The sequence below is a fragment of the Mesoplodon bidens genome (assembly GCF_964165515.1).
Source record: "Mesoplodon bidens genome assembly, chromosome: 2".
Classification (NCBI taxonomy): domain Eukaryota; kingdom Metazoa; phylum Chordata; class Mammalia; order Artiodactyla; family Ziphiidae; genus Mesoplodon; species Mesoplodon bidens.
The window spans coordinates 153,805,124-153,819,850 of NC_138177.1; the positions used below are offsets into that span (position 1 = coordinate 153,805,124).

Here is a 14,727-nt window from a genome sequence, read left to right on the forward strand (position 1 = left end):
TAAGCAATGAAACTTAACAGGAAGGTGTGACCAGAACATTTAAAAACCTGTTCCTGTGGAATAGAAATGGTATGTGAACATCTTACTTCACATAGTTTCTTCCTCATGCCTTTACTGATATTCAGCTTACATGACATGTATGTCTATATACTGGCATATATGACAGCAACCAAACACTATCAGTATTTTGTATGATGGAGAAAAAAGACCAAATATTTTAGTGAAGTATTCTAAAGCAAGGGTCCACAAACTACAGCCCACAGGCCAAATCTGGCATGCAGCCTGTTTTCGTAAATTCAGTTTTACTGGAAGACTGCAGCCCCCATTCACTTACATTGTCTATGGCTGTTTCCATGCTACAACAGTAGAGTTGAAGTGCTAGAACAGAAACTGTATGACCCACAAGCTGAAAATATTATCTGGCCCTTTAGGGAAAAAAAAAAAGGATCTGATAATATAATGATGGGGAAACTGAGTGTCAGAGGTTTGAAAAGCTTGCCCTAGATCACACAGCTGTTACATTGCTTCCTCACCTGTTCAACCTCCATTAGGAGTAAACTAGGCCAGCCCTCTCTACCACACAGAAATATGTGTTAATCTCTCTGACACTCCAACTTAATGAAAGTAAATAAATTCTTGAAGGAGGAATGACAAGTACGTAACTGGGTTTTCAGACCCTGAGCCTCAAAGAGAATTCTAACATGAGCTGGAGAAAGAACAGTGCCTGTAAGTCTGAGCTAAAACGTAATCTAAAACAAAGAGCCATTTTGCTTACTGGATCCCCTCGGAGACTCAGAAACTCTAAGAACAATCTTTTGCCCAGCTTCTAGCAGGATCCTGTGTTAATGTATGCCCAGGAGAGGTGAAAAGTGTGATTCTGAAGAATGTTTCAAAGATGCCAACTTAAAAGCTTTAGAGTTTTACCCTCAATTGATCTTCACTCAGCTCAGTGCCAAAGCTATCAGTATCATTCCAATTTTACAGATAAGAAAGCCGAGTATTGGGTATCTTACGTCACCTGCTCAAGGTCACAATATAGTAAATGGTGCAGCTGGAAATACAAAAGCTCTAAAATTCTGTTCTTGATTTAGTACAGCTTGTTCATTCTCACTTTTTGTTGCTTTAAGGTATGTGTATATTCAAACCGTCCAGGGAGATGAGCAGTCTCGGCTTGGATCACTGACTCAAATCCTTAACCCAGAAGATCATTTTTATCCACTTGCTCACAAAATCTCTGTGGCAATCACAGAAGACGTTAATGGCACTGCTATCTCCTATCATATAAACATCCTTCTCTTATTTCTCTGTTGTCTCTCTCCTTGCTCCATCACTCTCTTTTCTATTTTATCCTTCCCTCTTGCTTGTCTCTAGGACAGTCAGTAGCACCTATGAATACTCAGCAACAAACAGTGGGGGGCAGTAAAGTACAGGGTAAATACATAAATAAAATGTATTGGACCTGGAGGTTCTTGCTCTCTGGCGACTAACTTGTCACTTAATTTCTTGAAGCCTCTTTCACCTCACAGGGCAGCTGCAGCACACAAATGGGAAAGACACGTTAGAAGGCCTTGAAAAATACCAAGCATCATATAAATGCCAGATGGCATATCAAAATCACTGCTCAGAGCTAGACAAGACATCTACTCCTGGCCTGAATAGTCTCAAACACAGTACCAAGCCCAAAGACAAACCTCCCTCACGTATTTGTAACAAGTAACCCAATTTGCTTCTTTCTCTAATTTAGACTACTTAGTTTATTTATTTATTTAATTTATTTTGCGATACGCGGGCCTCTCATTGTTGTGGCCTCTCCCGTTGTAGAGCACAGGCTCCGGACACGCAGGCTCAGCGGCCATGGCTCACGGGCCCAGCCGCTCCGCGGCATGTGGGATCTTCCCGGACCAGGGCATGAACCCACGTACCCTGCATCGGCAGGCGGACTCTCAACCACTGCGCCACCAGGGAAGCCCCTTACTTTATTTTTAACATGTGTCCTAAGAGTCCTGCATCAGATGCATGGAAACAAATGCAGTAAGAAAGCTTCTTCCATCTCTTTTATAAGCATAAAATAATTTTTAAAGCCCTTTAAACTATTAAATTTAGAATGAATGTACTAGGTTCCAAATAAAGAATTCAAGATGGAAATGACTAGGAATGCTCTTAACTTAAATCCTTGGGAATGTCAATGATCAGTAGCCATGCAGGCTCTCCCTCTAGACAAACCCAAAAATATAAAAATTCTTAGAACGTGTCTCCTTGTACACCTCAGACTTCTGTAAGCTAGAAGTATGTGGCTGTTTTGACTTGTAGAAGGCAGGCAGAGGAGACCTGAAGTCTAGGCAGCATCCTGCCCCATCTGGCCCCACCAACCAAGATTCAACAGAACACTGAGCTCTGAAGAGAGCTCTGGCTGCTTCTATCTCCATCCAAGACCTTGGAGTAAAGGGAATATGTTCTGAAAGCAGTAATTTTTGAGACTATCTCATGGACTGAAACCAACTTTTTAAAGTTTTTTGGGACTAGCACTGATAAGAAGCTTGCTCTCACAGTATGTGAGAAATAAATAAGAAATAAATATACCCAGTGGCCACTAAACTTTTTTCTCCCCAAGAAACCACTCCTGGCACCCAATAAAATCTATTTCTACAATTATCATATTCACTTTCTTCACACATATATTGAATATTATTATTATTAGGCACATTATTTCTTAAACCTAAAATTTCCATGCTCCTATTTTCTCCCCAGTTCTTATGTAACTGTCTTTGTTTCTGACACATCCTCAAGGGAAACATGCCTTGCACATAGTGGGGACAGTCAGTAGCACCTATGAATAGGACACATCTACTGAATAAACAAGCACAAGCTCCTCAAGAACTACTTCAAGACCCCAAGTATCTTTGACTTTACTCTGGGTTCTTTTCTTTGAAATGTGCATATGGGGAAATCCCTTCTCAAGTACCTGAGCTCAGCTGTGCAATAACCTTTGGTAGTAATACAATGGAAAAGTCAAAAAAGAGTGGGGATGGGGAGAAACCCGTTCTACTTTAGAAAATGTAGCAGAAATGTGCATAATTATCTAATCATAGACTCCACTGGAAAATGGAATATTGTGCTGGTGAGTTAATCCATCTAAATACTGGAGAACTCTCGATTAAAAACCTGGAGCGTGTTATAAGAGTGTCAATAAGAGCCTGGCTGTATTGATTTGGCTGTATGGATTCTGCTGATTCACAGACACACTGAATTCTGTCCTCTGCTTAGTGTCTTTTAGCATTGATTTGAAAGTTAAAAGAAAGCAAGCAAGAAAGGGCATAAGAATAAACAAATCCTCCAAGTCAGCCAAACTCTAAATCTCCCACCTCTGTGTATACAGCTGTCAGGAACAGAGAATGTAAAGATCACTTCAAAGAATGCAAAGCAATTGAGATGGTTATGCTAATCCCTTGCGTTTGTACATGCTTTACACTTTGGAAAGTAGCTTTCTTTACATTATCTCATTTGTTTTTCACTGCAAACACAACACAGGTACTAATATTCCCATCTGACAGATAAAGATATTTTATCCAGGTGGACTGAGGGACTTGCCTTAGGTTACAGGGCAAGTATATGCCAGAGCCAGAACCACAACCCATATGCCCTTATTCTCAGTTTTGTGCTCTTTCACGGCATGTTCTCTTCCCTCTTTAGAACTGATAACTCAGTAGAGGACTAAGAATTTAAGAACCTGTGGATCTTCTCAGACTGGAACATAAATCCATAAAGCCTTTTATCTTTAGTTTTCCTGATCATTCTCCTGGACAAAAGTACTCCAGGGACTTCCCTGGTGGCACAGTGGTTAAGCATCTGCCTGCCAATGCAAGGGTTTGATCCCTAGTCCGGGAAGATCCCACATGCCACGGAGCAACTAAGCTCGTGCGCCATAACCACAGAGCCTGTGCTCTAGAGCCTGCGAGCCACAACTGCTGAGCCCGCATGCCACAGCTACTGAAGCCCACGTGCCTAGAGCCTATGCTCCGCAATGAGAGAAGCCACCACAGTGAGAAGCCCGTGCACCGCAAGGAAGAGCAGCCCCCACTCACTACAACTAGAGAAAGCCAGCATGCAGCAACGAAGACCCAATGCAGCCATAGATAGATAGATAAATAAATAAATAAATAAATAAAGTACTCCAAAATGCCAAGATGTCAGATTCTTACACATTTCGAAGTGGAAAGCTTAAGTTTTTCAAGCTTGTTAAAGCTGCAGTTGCCCACAAGGACTGGGACTTGGGGATATCTGGTCACCAACCAAGAGTAGAGATAAAAAGGTCCAGTAGATCAAGTTCACTCTCTGGGGGCCTGGTGATGAGAAGTCACTCTATCTTTTCACTACAGTTCAGAGGACTAGCCTTAGCCTAGCCCCCCTTACTGGAGCTGTTTTCATAGCTGCACACTTATAGGCGGAATCATCTGGTTAAATTCTATGCAGTGTTTCAAAATTACAGCCTTTGCAACACTGTGAACTTGGTGACAATGTTATTCTAATTATGTAGCCATTACTCTCAGAATCAAAATCCCTGTTCCAACTACCTTACTAGGGATAAAACTAAGATTATAAATCACAGCTAAGAAATACAAAGCAACTGATTATTTAAGAACACCATGACTCATCGAAAAACATCAATCTCTGTGGTTCAAGATAAGAACTCAAATATAAGAGGTGCCCAATATATACCACAAAGTATAGATTTGCACAGCTAAAGAACACTCTAGGCTTCCCTGGTGGCGCAGTGGTTAAGAATCCGCCTGCCAATGCAGGGGACACGGGTTCGAGCCCTGGTCCAGGAAGATCCCACATGCCATGGAGCAACTAAGCCCGTGCGCCACAACTACTGAGCCTACGCTCTAGAGCCCGCGAGCCACAACTACTGAGACCACGTGTCACAACTACTGAAGCCTGCACGCCTAGAGCCACGCTCCGCAACAAGAGGAGCCACTGCAATGAGAAGCCCGTGCACAGTAACGAAGAGTAGCCCCCGCTCACTGCAACTAGAGAAAGCCCACACACAGCTTTCCCAACGAAGAAAGAAAGGAGGAAGGAAGAAAAGAACACTATAGAACACCTAACACAATTCTAACCTCATATCTATTTGGAAATCCTTCAACTAGTTATCTGACCTTAGTGAATTTAGGATTAACACAAGACAATTTCCCAACATACTGGTAGTACTCATACTAGTATATAATCTATTTGCACTATGTTTCATTCTGAAAAGAGGGTTGTGTTCACCTATCTTGTTTGACAATAACTTTAAAAATCACTCCATTAACTGCAAAGTACTATGTTTCATACAAACACATTATATTGCTTAACTACCTTCAAGGGTAGTTTCATGGGCATTTGGCCAATTACCAGTAGGGAAATAATCATGGAGTTCAAGATATAAATAACCAAGTAAGATGGCTGGAAATTTACCACTATTTCTCTAGTGAAAAGTTTCTTATTGCCTTTATTTTAGACTGAGGATAATTACAACATACCTAGCCTAGAAATCTGCTAAATCCTACATATGAGGCTATCCTATTCCTGGTAAATTGTGTGTGCTGCTCTTCAGTGTTATCATGACCATGTGGATATAAATTACTTGCTAAGTAAATGTTGCCAAATTCCTACTTGTGTATTTATGGTTGGCTTCATGCAGAATGCTGTCATTTAAGACTTTACAAAGCTAACACCAGTAAGATTAAGCCTAATGCAACTCAGGAAAAAAGTCTTTGCATGGGATGGAGATGTGGGTGTATACTTAGGGCTTAAACAAGAAAGCTTGAGGTTATGCATGCACACACACAGACATAAACATATACATAACTAATCTCAAGGAGCTAATGCATAACATTTCAAGAAAATACTTGTACTTCTTCAGAAAAAGTGAAGGCCAGATCGTAGGGCAGTATTTCTAATCTTTTTCATATCAAGGCACACACAGAAAATGTGTTAGTATTAGCTTTCTGAATATTTAACCTATGGGCTGATACTGATATCCTCGCTCAGTTTAACTTGTGACAAGATCGTGTATCACGCACGGTACTCTAAGTATTCAGAGGAAAATGTGGGGCTAGTAGCAATACCTTCATTTTGTTATGTTTCCCTAGATAAGGGAAGATATAGATATTCTCTAGTTTTAACTAAATTAACATTCCAAAAAAGAACAAGTGACTTTTTAGAGTAAAGAATACTAACTCATATATGACAGCTGCACACCCAGATAATAGGGGTGCACAATCAAAAGAGCTTAGAGAACACTGACCTAGAGGACTCTGCCACGCTCATTTCTAGATGTCTCAACTGCAGGGGCCAAACTTTTTTGTGTTTCCATCATTAACAAGAAGCTTTATTCTTCTGGTCCTCTGCCCATCCTCTCCCTTGATTCTCCCATCCATTCTCCAGGTTCAGCTACGAGCTTTATGAGCTTATATTCCAAACATATGTTACCAATTCTGGTACTTCTCCAAAGCTCCAGTCCTGCTTGCTAAACATCTCCAACTGGAAAGCCACCCAGAACTCAAACTCCTTTTGTCTAAAATTACATCTATCTTCTTCTTTCCCCAAACCTGCTCCTCCTAACTTTTCTTTTTCTATCCTCCAGTTTCCCAGGCTTGAAATCTGAGTCATCCTAGACTCTGTTCAATTCTAATCAGCTGCTAAACTTTGTAATAACAGTGTCCATCTCCTGACCTTTCTTCACATTGCCACTATCTCTGTTCAGGTTCTCATCACTTCCATGTAATAATAAAGATGACGGTAATAGCTAATGCTATTCAGTTAGGACTGTGTGCCAAGTATGGTTCTAAGCCTTTTACACTGCTATCTCTTTTAACCCTCATAATAATCCAAAGGACTGTGAACCTAGTATGTGAACTCAATGCATAATGTTCACTGTTTCTACTGTCCTCTACTCATTTCTACATAATGATGCTTAATAAATCTCATAAAAGCACAGCTCTGATAATGCCACATCAAGCTATTACCCAAAATCTCCAATGGTTTCCCATTATCAAGCAGAGACAGTTCAAATTTCTTAGCCTGGCAGTCAAGGGCCTCCAGTATCTGACCCCAACTTACTTCTTCAGACTTCTTTCTTTTGCCACTCCTTCCTGTCCCTAACTCATCTCCTTATGTTCTAAGCAGACCAGACCATTTACTGCTCTCTTCAGCCCACACTACACTTTCTGAATCATGACCTTCCTCCTTCTGTTCCCCATGCCTGAAGTGCCCATGTGCCTACCTCCCTGAGTCCAACACGCAGTTAACTGCCTTCCTTCATTCCTAAGCCAGAAGAAAAGGTCTCCCCTCCTCTGAACTCTATGCCCTTTGCTTGTACTTTCCATATCAGTTTCATATACTTGATATACATCACCTGTCTCCCCTATCAGATTGTTAGATCCTGTAGTAAAATTTTATTTGTACACATTTTTTATATCTCCACATAAATGAGACATGCATGCAGGTGAATTAGTGAAAGAACTATAAAGCATCCAACATTTGTATTTTCTCAATGGTAAGAACTATATAGCTTAGGTAGATAAAGGAAAAATTCATTGTGCCTGGATATTTCCAGTCAAGAAGGTCTTCTCTTTAGTTTTCTATGTAATTGAAACTATGGAGACAGACCAAAATGACAGTACCTCCAAGAAAAAAAGGATAACCAAGTGAACCAGCACTGCTGTTTGCTGTGGTTATTTTAGTCTCCTTTCTTCCTCTGAACTAAGGAACACAAGGTCACAAGCTATGTTATGCCACTTTAAAGTTAAACATTTACAAGGTTTTTTTTCCCTTTAGTTCTGCCTTTACACTGGAATTTACCTTCATTTCTTATCCTTCAACTGCCCTTTTTCACTGCAGGGTGTAGAACTGTAATTTAATTTATAGTAAATACTCTTATTAGAGAAAAACTTTTGGTCAATTACTGAACAGTGGAGTCTGGCTTTGGGATGCCGAGGGGAGTGACAGGAAGATAAGGGTGATAATGCAAATAGAATCTAAGTTCTAAAGAGCCAGGCCCAACAGAGGCAGCAGAAAGAACAGAGTAAAAAGAAAACTAAGCTTCTGGAAAATGCAGACATGAGGTAGATACCATCCAGCTGTGTCTACTATAATTTTCAGTCACAATATACCTCAGGACTTAAATATAACGTAAGTTGGGGCTTCCCTGGTGGCGCAGTGGTTGAGAGTTTGCCTGCCGATGCAGGGGACACAGGTTCGTGCCCCAGTCCGGGAAGATCCCACATGCTGCGGAGCGGCTGGGCCCATGAGCCATGGCCGCTTGAGCCTGTGCGTCCGGAGCCTGTGCGTCCGGAGCCTGTGCTCCGCAACGGGAGAGGCCACAACAGTGAGAGGCCCGCGTACCGGAAAAAAAAATAAATAAATAACGTAAGTTACATCATTCAAGCTCTTGTTCTTTCAATAAGCTGTACTTTTTGTTCAAATATATGAAAGTGGTAAAAAGAGAAAAATTTTAAATTTTCAAGTAGATTATGCTCTACCAGAGAATATGCAAAATAAGAACAAAAATCAAACCTACAAGTACCCAAACACACACACGTGCAGATACATAATACTATTTTGCTGGTAGTAAAGATTAAAGTTAGCATAGTTAAAATATTATTTTGGGAGTATACAGACAATGAATTCTATCTTAGTCTTGTCAAATCCTTAAAATGATCCTGGGATCTTTGTTTATTAAATACAGGTTGGCTTTAAGGACACACTCGAAGAAGCAGGCCCAAACTTGTTTGGGAATTAGCTTGTTCTTGAGGTGTGTTAACAACAACAAGACTAACTGGCATGCATGTGTTGTATTTGTGTACCTTAGTTTACTTCCTTGTAATGCATATAAGTGACCCAGCTCTCTGGGACAGCTTAGCCAGGTGGGTACCATTAGCTTCCTAGCTTATTCTCAGCTTTCTGAATAAGCAACTGGCTGAGGCCAAGAGATCTTCAGATCCCAAAAGGGACAGTAAGTCTGCTGCCACAGAAGACTTTCTAACCACCAGACTTCACATGAAGACTTCTGAACCTCTTCCATGGCCCACTTTCTCTCTGTTCCTTCTGTGTTCAAAGAGCAAACCTGTACAGATGTACCAAAAAGGAAGACAAATATGAAAAATAAGAAGTAAACACAGCCTAGAGGAATAAAAGAAACATAGAATGAACTAAGCAGGAGTTGAATCTCTGACCAGCCACTAAAAAGTCCAGTCATTAAAAAGCTGAAAGACTGAGACAACTAACCTCTCTGGACCTCAACTTCCCCACTTTACAACAAGGGAACTAGGCTAGATCCCTAGATAATTTCCATTAGGCTAACTTAAGACTATATAAACTCTGTATGCATATTTTATTGGGAATATGGATAGGCAAAAATAACTTCTTTCACGAAGACGACCATGTATAAATGATTAGCTTTAAAAATGCTTTTTGGGTTACTGGAGCCTCCACAAAAGTATACAGCTTCTTTAAAAGGAGACTCCCATCTTGTTTTAGGAACAAAAAGTTCCCAGTGACCATGATTGCTGTTTTCAAACATACACATCCCTGAACTAGAATTTTATTTGCAGAGGTCAATGCCAATTTTGCCAAACCTTATTCCATCTTCTTATGATTCTTTCAACGCACAGAAAGGAGGCAGACATCAATGCTGACTGACCATGCCTGAGAGGAAATTACTTAATAGGACAGGAAATCAAATAGATCACAAAATATCCACTACCACCACCCCCAGTGGGGGTGGGGGAACCCTAAAGATAGATGACACTAGGCATGTAAAATGGGTGAGAAAGAAACCCCCATGGGTTCCCGCCATTTACCCTGGAAATGTATCTCACAATAGGTATCAACTGTGAGAAATTCATTCCCGCATTTATATTTTGATGAGACCAAGTATTTTTTTTAAAGTCTTCATCCCAACATTTACTAGCTTACTACTACTTTGCAAGCTAAAACTACCTCCCAAGTTTGAAAACTGACAGAAAAGAGATCATATGACCACAAAGCAAACAAAAAGTGGCTCCCGTTTACTTTATAAATATTTGGTGCACATACTAAAAATGTTAACCCTTGCTTGGTAAACATCTGAAAATATCACAACCTACCTGCATTATATTGCAAATCTTAGTATCCAATCAGAACAGGTTCCCAGTTTTTATTCTGGGAGGTTCCTAAACCTAACAAGGGTTTTAAAAATATCAGTGTTCTCATTTCATCTTGTTCTAAGAGGCCCTTAATTTTTGACAGAAGGGTTAAAATTCTTCCATAGGAATCTTGGTAAAGGAATGTTTGATGGTCTCAATGTCTGCATTACATAGGGTCCTGTCAGCATAAACAGGTATATGCAGGTGAAAGTATGTGAAACCAGATTAAACAGAGATGTACCAGGTTTAAACAAACTCTTTCGTAAACATATTAAAATAATGGCATTTTCTCTTCGATGTCACACCTAACTCCATAAGCATTTAACCCCTAGTTTAGACTAGTAATAGCTAACGTTAATGCAGCACTTCACCACTTGCAAAGCATTTTGACATACATGATCTCATTTGAGACTCACCACTAAATAAAGGTGCTATTTTTAGGTTCCATTTTTACATGTGAGGAAGCTGACACTAAATGGCTGACTTGCCCAAGCTCACAAAGCTGGTGATAGCTGAACACAGGTCTCCTGCTTTTGCTACTGCACAATGCTGCCTCAAATAATGTAATCAGAGTAAATAAATGCCCAAATCTCAGACCCCATCTAAGTCTCCCCCGCCAACACACGCACCCACCCTCCAGCCTAAGTTATAGTTAGCTGTAGATCTTTGCTCCTTATGGAAGTAGAGTTTTCTTCGTTTCTCTGGGAAACATTTATTTGGCTAAAGTGTTAAATGAGATCATATTAACACCATTCAACATATACTGGAAAATATCTTAGTCACCAGGGGCTCTGCATAGGCATGCCTAGGTGCACTTTCCCAGGTAGTAGGGCAAGATTCTCAGAGTCCATGACCCTAAGAAGGTTAAGAACCCAGGCTAGAGGCAGTAGCTACATATCTTTCCAAGAAGCTAAATCCACAAAGTTCTTAATTTAAAGAGTTTTATCTAGGCCTCATTCTGTGAGCCATTCACCTTCTGCCTCCCCCGCTCCAGGCCTTCTCCCAGGGCCAATAGGCTCATTCAGTATCTACAACTGTTTTTTAAATCCCATTATTAAAAACTGGAGTAACTGGTAACATATAGATCAATGACTTGTAAACAATAAATTTAAGTTAAAATAATTAACTGTTAAAACGTAATCTTTAACACATATGCCTTTCTCTTAGGACTTAACTTCCCAGAATGACCGTTGCCTTTTTTTTTTTCCAGAATGGCTGTTTTCTTACCATAAGCATTCCAATTTCCCAAAAGAAGTTCCACAAACATAACTACCTTGAACTCCTGAAATACCATTCTTCACTAAGAACCCTCTAGATTACACAGAAGACAAGGTAGCATGCAAGGAATTCTGCATCTGTTAGGCAGTTCACTCAACTATCATACCAAAAGGATTTAAATTTTTTTTGCTGGGGGGAGGGAATGAAGAAGAGTGGGAGAGAATGAATACAGCCCCCGTCTTATGGCTTGAAAACTCCTAATTTGAATCTATAACATATTCCTACTAACCACTGGACTTGAACATCAGAAGTACAGCTTCTTTTCATCTTAAATAGAGCTTTTCAGTCCAAATCTGCATAAACAAACTTTGTCCTTCAATCTTTCAACTCCTCGGCAGTTTTTCAAGGTCACTTTTGCGAGCAACGACAGAGGCCTGCATCTAGCAACTTGGACTGCTACACCACTCCAATTCCAAGAGCCCCAAATCTAAACCCCTATCGATCCTCTCAGGTAAATCCTTTACTCAAGGGGAAGGCAAACCAACACCCTCCAAACTTCTCCTCTAACAGGGCCTGCTCCTTTTCCCTACCCAAAGGCTGAGTGCTGCCAGTCCACTGCTCCATACTGAGTCTGCTGCAGAAATGTTCCAATGACCTTCATTCCATATTTGCAAATAAAAAGAAAACAGAGAACTGCTTTTTCAAATCAAGTGTATTATAGATCTTAGTACCCGGCATAGAAGATTTCACTATTCACAAGAATAGGCTGGTTACCGATTAGCCAGCAACCTACATTAGTTTCATATCCCTAAAGAGGGGAAAAAAATACCAAGGGCAAAAGACAGGGTGCCTGTACTCTCAACTTTACTATTCACAAACTGCAGGTAAATTAGGATTTCAAAGATTTCACATAGAAAATGAAAAGCATTTTGCTCACATCATTTAAAGGAACCAAATCAACACCTGACAAAATGTGTGAAACTGGCAGAAAAAGATCTGCTCTTGTCACTGCCAATATAGTGGAGATGTTTCTAACCAGCATTATAAGCTAAAATGTGCATTTTAAAACAAAGATTGTTAATTAATCGGTACTTATTAGAATCTAGAAGCAGACAGGTAAATCAAGAAAGTTATGGGAGAATTTCATACTGGCATGTGGGCCTTTACCACTAGAACCTGCATCAGTGCAAATCATATTTTCACACGAATTTAGAACAGCAATGGTGTTGCTTCCACCTCTGAAAACACAAATGTCAACAAAGTGCATGGAAACAGAAAGAGTCTTAAAACAACTCAGCTTATTCTGTAGGAAAGCTTCAGTGCACTTGAACAAAGGAAAATTATTTGGAAAACAGATAAGTTTACCGAATGCAAAGAGAAAGTGCTTTGCTTCTGTGTGCCCCTGAAAAATGATTAGCCTTTCTTCATGTACCTGCTCTACTCAATACTCAACTAGGAAAAGAAATCCTAGTTGAAGGGCATGCAAAATCTAAACAGAGCAAGGTATTCTAGGTGCACCAAAAGGTATGCATGGAATGTAAAGTGGCCATTTTCTGAAACAGTGCAACTTGTCTACACTCTCTGAAGCTAAACAGTTTCTACCATTTTAACACAAAACAAAGAATTAAACTTACCGGGAACTGCATTAATTTTACATGTAGTTATTTATATCTCCTCGGACAGGGAGAATTTAAGTCACTCCTATCCCTCCCCCCCAAAAAAGGACGGAGGAAACAAAAGGCAGCAGGAGATGCAGAAACCTGAGTCTGGAATGTCCACTCCAGTGAAAACCCGAACAGCTGTCCCCCCACCCCCCAGCAAACTATTCGCCATTTTTCTTTGTCTTTCAGCTGACCCCTGCCTCAGTGAAAAACTCCGAGGCTCCAATGAAGCCCTGCAGCCTCCTTCCACTTTAACAGTCAAAGGCATTCAATCTAGCATGCTATTTGACACCAAACCTTGCCTCCAGAGTGGTCCCATTGGCTGAGCTGCTTTATCAGCTAAGAACACAAAACCATGATTGGCTGATCACGTCATCAGTTACCTCCTTTGTACACTTCCTGTTTTAAAGTTACCTTGAGAAGCAGAACAGGGGTCAGATCCAGACTTCAAACTACGAGGAACTTAAGGCTTCAAAATGCCTGGCAAATGTACACAGCACATGCACTAGGACCACATGTGCTTCCAAAACAGAAGATACTGAAAATTTAGAATTGTTCTTAAAATCATGCGAAAGGGTTGTTACAGTTCCCACCCAAAGGATTTCTTATTGGCTGTCAGAGTTCCATTTAAAAAATTTAAGGTAATTTAACTGCTGCTGATTGGCCATCAAAGATGTCTGTAAGATACTGCTACAGTATCCTATGGCAGTAAACCAGAGAAGCAATGTGCACAAGGTCGGAAAGTTGTGACTTAACTATCTTCAGTTTTCTGTTAAGCGTTAACAGAAGAAGAAAAAGAAAACTGGGTGGGCTAAATCCAATGTCACCAAAGAAAATACAGCTTCTTTAAAGTAACAAAGAGTGATATCAATGGTCATACAATAGTTTGCAAGATTTCTGAAAAGGCATCTATCATTATGTCCATGGTAATTTTAAAAGCACACATTAATACCACGACAAATCACTTTATTTTGAAATACAAACTAATCTAAATAGGAAAATTCTGGGATAATGTATGAAGTTAGTGACAGGGACAGTGGCATTTTCAAAAAGTCTACCAGGAACCCAAGAGGGAAATATAATGATAAAGGGGAAAAAAATTGGCAAAGATGAGTGAACATCAGTGAATATATTGTTTAAAACACAATATAGTTTGATAGATTAATTTATTTAGGGTGGTTATAAAATGTTGCTGATTAGCTTTTAATATAACAGAGTTTCGATATCATAGAAGATAAACTTTTCTACCACATTTTCAAGAACAAGCAGCAGGGGTCATCTCAAGAGAGATTATAAGTATCGTGGTTACTGAAGACATTCTGGGGTGCTGAAGTTTAACCAGTGGCAGTCAAAGACTTGTTTATGGATTGTGGGCCAACTGTTTAGGTTTTAAGAGGAGCCTCCTAATACGGTGAAAATCAGTTAATATTTTTTTTTAATATTCAAGTAGAAACATCTCACCTGAGGCCTTTAACAATCTCCTTATATCTGCTTCCTCTCATCAAAGTATCCCAGGACTAAACAACACAACTGTTTTGCCAGGTAGATGAGACCTTTTCTAGAAAAACCTTGGTTGATCTTACATGAGAGGTCATTATAGGCGTATGCAGAGATCCAGCAGGTCCCTGAAATAGAAGCAAGGCAGACTGTCCAATCACTTTGCCATATGAACTTCTCTT

The 14,727-nt window shown here is 40.0% G+C and overlaps 1 protein-coding gene across 3 annotated transcripts in view; it reads right to left on the reverse strand.

Annotated features, from left to right (window-relative positions):
- NFYC (nuclear transcription factor Y subunit gamma) overlaps positions 1-14,727 on the reverse strand; it is a 64,098-nt gene that overhangs the window by 38,139 nt on the left and 11,232 nt on the right. Inside the window, exon 1 of one of the 3 annotated variants that reach the window (XM_081223904.1) lies at positions 13,022-13,149. The exons of the other annotated variants lie outside the window; for them this stretch is intronic. The gene's annotated coding sequence lies outside the window, so the exon portion shown is untranslated. Of the gene's footprint in view, positions 1-13,021; positions 13,150-14,727 lie in introns of those variants that run through there. 3 annotated transcript variants of the gene reach the window in all.